Source organism: Enhydra lutris, unplaced genomic scaffold (genome assembly GCF_002288905.1).
Source record: "Enhydra lutris kenyoni isolate GAN:26980312 unplaced genomic scaffold, ASM228890v2 scaffoldscaffold3, whole genome shotgun sequence".
NCBI lineage: Eukaryota > Metazoa > Chordata > Mammalia > Carnivora > Mustelidae > Enhydra > Enhydra lutris.
This window is the reverse complement of record NW_019154087.1, coordinates 44787830-44793767: the sequence shown is the minus strand read 5'-3', so window position 1 is coordinate 44793767 and position 5938 is coordinate 44787830.

Here is a 5938-nt window from a genome sequence, read left to right as displayed (position 1 = left end):
TCGATCCCAGGACCCTGGGATCGAGCCTCACATCGGGCTCTCTGCTCAGCGGGGAGCCTGCCTCCTCCTCCTCTCTCTCTCTGCCTGCCTCTCTGCCTACTTGTGATCTGTCAGTCAAATAAATAAAAAAAATCTTTAAAAAAATAAAATAAAATAAAATCTCTTATTTTGTGTAAACAAATTATTTGTCCTATTATATAACAGAATTTGGAGAATGGTGGGATACTTTGTATTCTTTTTTTTCTTCTCTTTTCTTTAGATCTCTAAGTGCCAAAATTGAGTTGATCACACTCCTCATTTTATTGTAAACAGGGACCATCTGTCTAACCAAATTCCTTTTCTGTTTTATTTCATAATTGTTTTTTAAACAAACAAACAAAAAAAGATTTGTTTATTTTAGTGGGTGGGGGGGTATCAGGGGAGAAGGAAAGAGAGTCTTAAGTGGTCTCCATAGAGAGCATGGAGCACAATGCAGGCATTGGTTCTCACAACCCCGAGATCACTTCCTGAGCCGACACCAAGAATTGGGTGTTCAGCTGACTGCACCACCGAGGCACCCCTCATAATTTTCTTTCTGATCTATTATCCTCTCTCCAATTCTTTTTCCTGGGTCTATCAGTACTCACTCTGTATCTATTACCATACACGGTTTTAGTTACCTGTATATATTTTAAAAACATATAGTGTTCTTTTGTGGTTATTCATTAGATTATTAATGCTAATGAGCTATAAATTTCATTTTATTTCTTATGCTTTTACCAAAATTTATTTTTCAGGTGTGTTCATGTTGCTCTATTCATGTTATCTAACTTTTCTGCCTGCTGCCAGTATCCATTGTGTGCATTTACTTCATTTTACTTACACATTCTCCTATGATGGATGCGTAGATTGCCTTTAACTCTTTGCCGTAGCAAACAACAATCCAAGTGTGTTTGTATTTGTCTTTGTTTGGACCTGGAATATAGTACATTCAAGATGGCACAAATCATTTAGAACAGCTATTGCACAAACTTAAGGAGACTATGTGCATCATGAGAACAGAGCAGACACTTGATAAATTGTAGCTGTTATTACTACTTTAAAATTATCTGTAAATAGAGGAGCTTAATTTTATCTCTAAGTTATACTTTTGTGCTATGAACCTGTAGCATGAAACATGCTAACTGCAGTTATTTCAGCATAAGTATTTTGTACTCATATACATACACATTTATCTTCAGGGAGGATTATATCCATATCAGGAGAAAATCTGATGCGTTTGTAAGGAGTGCTTGTTGGCTTGTGTTTTTCCAAGAGAAGTTCAAGGTCCTTCATTAATTTAATATGATTAGCCATTCTGTTGAAATTAAAATAGTAGCATATAATGCTAATACTTAAAAAGCTTTCTAAGTCCCTGTTTTATTTAGGAGATAGAATAGTATATGAATGCTACTATCCCATTACAAAAAACACTGTCATTTTTTATTTTTAGGAAATGTACATTATATGAAATCTATACATTAAGAATATGTTGCATGTGGCTACATGGACACTGTTTTCTACTTTATATTGAGTGGATGGATAAGAGTGGTTTTTAATTAGTCAGGACCTTGCTCCAGGAGCTGACCTCTCAGGTTATACCACTTTCTGATGGCTCTGGAACATTTGTTTTCTTCAGGTCTTGACTGAACTGATGTATTAGAATCAGAAAACTAAGATTTAAATCTGTACTTTATTACTAACTGACTATGTGATAATGGGGTGAATCACTTAAATTATTAGAGCCTCCATTTTCTCACCTGTAATTAGGGGTCACTCTTGATAATCTCAAGGGCAGTGGGGCTTAAGCAAATCATCTGAATCTTTGGACCTCACTTTACTTTGTTTACAGTGTGATGAATCTTGGATTAGTCTTTCAAAGTTTCATTTTAACTCAAATTCTAGAAATAACATTTCCTGCGAGAAGATGTTATATATTAAAGTCATTGCAAAACTGAAAAATGCCACACAAAAAGAATATAGTAAACATTAAGGTCCTTAGGGCCTGGTTAATTGCCTTTGCCTTTTGTTATATAATTTATACTACTATAGCACATAGCACAAACCAAGTAAATACCAAGTAAACAGATTGCTCAAAGTACCAGATACACTGAGAAAAGCCCTGATGATGACTTGGGGAAAGTTTTTATTCGCTTATTAATCATTTCATATCATTCCCATTTTGGTTCCATACCTGATACTGCCATGAATCTTCTCTCAGCTGCCCTTCATGGTTTCTATCTTCTACCAGAATAAAAGAGAATTATAGCAGACATTCAAAAAATATCTATACATTGAACTGGCTTAAAATTGTTTCACTCATTGCAACTTAGGGTTGGCCTGCATTGAGATCGATTGTTGTCAGAGTTTTCATATCTGTGTCTAGTTTGGTCATCATCATTGGTTACTAAGCATCATTTATCTGTTCATTAATGTACTGTTGATTGAGTGCCTGTCATGTGTAGGCCCTGTGCTGGGTTTCATGTATTCAGTGATAATTAGAAAAGGTTCTATTCCTTAAGCTCACAGGCTAGTGGGAAGACACACATTTATTCACAATATAGTATATTAAGTGTTATAATACGGTTAATTATAAAATAGTGAAGACATCTGGTTGAGGAACAATAATGGTCTAGGAAGGTCAGGGAAGGCTTCCAAGTAGAGGTAAAGTCTATTTGTGTACCAAGAATCAAATTGGAGTGTAGCCAGTTTGGTAGGGGAAGGACAATTTCATTAGAACCTTGAATGTCCCTTTAGAAGAGTATGACCAAAACCAAGGAGTAGTTAAGGAACTTAGCAGGTACAAGGTGGAACTAGTGATTTTTTTCTGGCTGTAACAGGATGCAAGTGAGGCAGTGCTCACAGCATAGAGAGCATGGATTCAAGGGTCAGTGGCTGGGTTGACTTCAGCCTCTGCCGCTTTCTACAGCATGATCCTGGAAAGTTACTCGGTAATTCTGTGCTTTAATTTTGTCATCTGAAAAGTGAGAAAATTAATTGTGTGTACTTTATAGGTGCAGAGTGAGGTTTACATGAGATTGTCAATTTAAAGAGCTTAGAATAGTCCCTTACATGTAGTAAGTGATCAAAGTGTCAGAGATTATTATTGTCAAGGAATGATGGGAAATGAAGCTGGAAAGGTCATCAGGGGCTCCAGACATGGGGACCTTAGATTTTATTCTACAGGTAATGGTGAACTTTTGAAGGGATTTAAGCAAGGAAAAGATATGGTCAGATTTGTTGTTTAGGAAGAACTCTAGCTGCTATGCATATCATGGACTAGAGGTAATGAGACTGTGGTTTAGTCCAATTTGTTTATTCACTCGCTTATCCATCCAATAATGAGCTGACTGAGTGTCAACTCTGCATTAGGCACTGGGGCTGCATGGTTATCTGGATGAGAGATGATAGGGCCCTGAAGAACACAGAGAGATATGAGGGATAGAAGGGAGCAGTGGGATTGGAGGACATTTAGAAGAAGGTGTCGAAAATTGATGCCTGATTGCATGTACAAAGGCAGATGTTTAGAATGATCTCTGTTTATTTCTTGAGCTTTTGGGTGGAGGAAATATATATCAGGATATCTGGAAATATCTGGAGTAGGAGCCAGTCTCTTGAGGGAAGAAACTGAATTTATCCTTGAACAAGTCTGAATATAGAGAATATAAAGCTATGGGAGGTGATGAGATTGCCACATGGGTAGAGTGTGGTCGTGTGCCCCAAGGAACACAGCTATTTAAGCTGTTGTAGAGAAAGGGAGGTCAGGAAATGGAATGGAGCAAAAATTATCCTAGAAGAGAATTAAGGAGAGAGTGATGCCTAAGAAGAGAGTGTGGTCCCTATGGCCAAATTATATGAAATGAATAAAGACAAGGACTAAGTAGAGACATTAGATATGATTAAGACCTCAGATATCACAAGAAATCTAGGAACTATAATTTCCTTGAAAAAGGGGAAGTAGAAGCAGGTTTGCTATGAAGTAGGGAATGAATAGGATATGAGAGAAGGTAGCATGGAAGGAGACTAGAGTTTTAGGCAGCAGCTCTTAATTGGGCATGATTATGGTCCCCAGGGTAGGCACAGGCCCTGCAGAAAGTGGTACCTTCCACCCAGTACTCCACCTCAGTCTTGTGGTCTTGTTGGCTGGAGACCCTATCACCATTTCTAGTCTGACAGGAGGAGGATCACATACTGACAATCTTATGTCTCTCAGAATGTGGGGCAAGGTCATCAGAATGAAGGAAGAAGGGGGATGGGGCAAAGGTTCAGAATAGCTCTAGAAGGGAATATGAGCAGGAGCTGACTCAGGACAGTTTGAGAAATGGTGTTGAGAATTCAGCTAAGATCAGAAAACATAAATCTGTAGTGACACCAATCTGTGGGGTTGTGTACTTCTCTCTAGCTATGCTTGGCAGTCTCCATATAGGCATAGAGAAGATGGATTACTGGAGGAATCGGGAGTTTGAGGTTTGTAGGGGGTATATGGCAGAAGGCAAAGGGTTGAGGAAATTAAAGGTGCTGACAAGAGAGAGGTTGAAATGATGCACCATGGGGTCCTGGCTCAGTAGGGAAGGAAACAAAGCCAGAGGGGGCTGATAGACTAGCAGAAAATGGGGGATCAAGGGAACAGAGGTCTCATTAAGGTTCAAAATGCTGGTTAAAAAATTGGAATACGGTGTGAGAGAACTGGCCTCTTTCTCCTCATCCCAGTTTCTGTATGACTGTAATTAGTTAGTACTGCTGTCATGGCTGTCCCTATTGTACATTTTAATGACTGAAAACATTATTACAAATGAGTACTAAATGTGCCATTAAAATAGTTCTGTTCTACATTCGAGTATGCTCAACAAAACGTACCAGACTCAATTGACTATTGGAACGAGAAAGAAAGGAGAAATATCAGGAGCCAGCCAAAAAAACCCCGAAGTCACTTTTTGTAAATTACTTAAGACCATTAAATAAATTAAGCTGCAGTGGGGTAGAGGCATGCATTTCATGGAGTTCCAATTTAGCAATTACTGTTCTGCAGCAAAATCAATAAAATATGCATCCAAGTCATACAGAAAAAAAACATGTCCAAGGGGCCTCAAGATTGGGTCTTAATTCAGAAATATTCATAGATTAGGTAAAATGTATCAGGCTCAACACTGGGTTGTGGTTGGTGAAAACTTTCTTCTTCTTCTTCTTTTTTCTTTTTAGTATTTCTTTTAATCAGTTATAATACATGGTTCAAAAATCAATAATATAAAAGGCATACACTGAAAAGTCTCAATACCACCTCAACCCTGTCTACCCTGTTCTTTTTGATCATGTTTTTATTCCCCCAGTGTTTCCTTATATCAGTCTTAGCAGATATAAATATGTACATTTTTATTTCTTGCCTTTCTGGCAAGGAAGATTGCACACCATAAACACTATTAAGCACCTTGATTTTGTTTCCCATTTAACAATATATCCAAAGATATCTCCCTACAAATTTATAGGCACTAATTTTTTTTATCATTTTTTAAATTTCTTTTCAGCATAACAGAATTCATTGTTTTTGTACCACACCCAGTGCTCCATGCAATCCGTGCCCTCTCTAATACCCACCACCTGTTTCCCCCAACCTCCTACACCACCACCTCTTCAAACCCTTCAGATGGTTTTTCAGAGTCCATAGTCTCTCATTGTTCACCTCCCATTCCAATTTCCCCCAACTCCCTTCCCCTAACTCCCCATGTCCTCCATGCTATTTGTTATGCTCCACAAATAAGTGAAACCATATGATAATTGACTCTCTCTGCTTGACTTATTTCACTCAGCATAATCTCTTCCAGTCCCGTCCATGTTGGTACAAAAGTTGGGTATTCATCCTTTCTGATGGAGGCATAATACTCCATAGTGTATATGGACCACATCTTCCTTATCCATTCTGGAC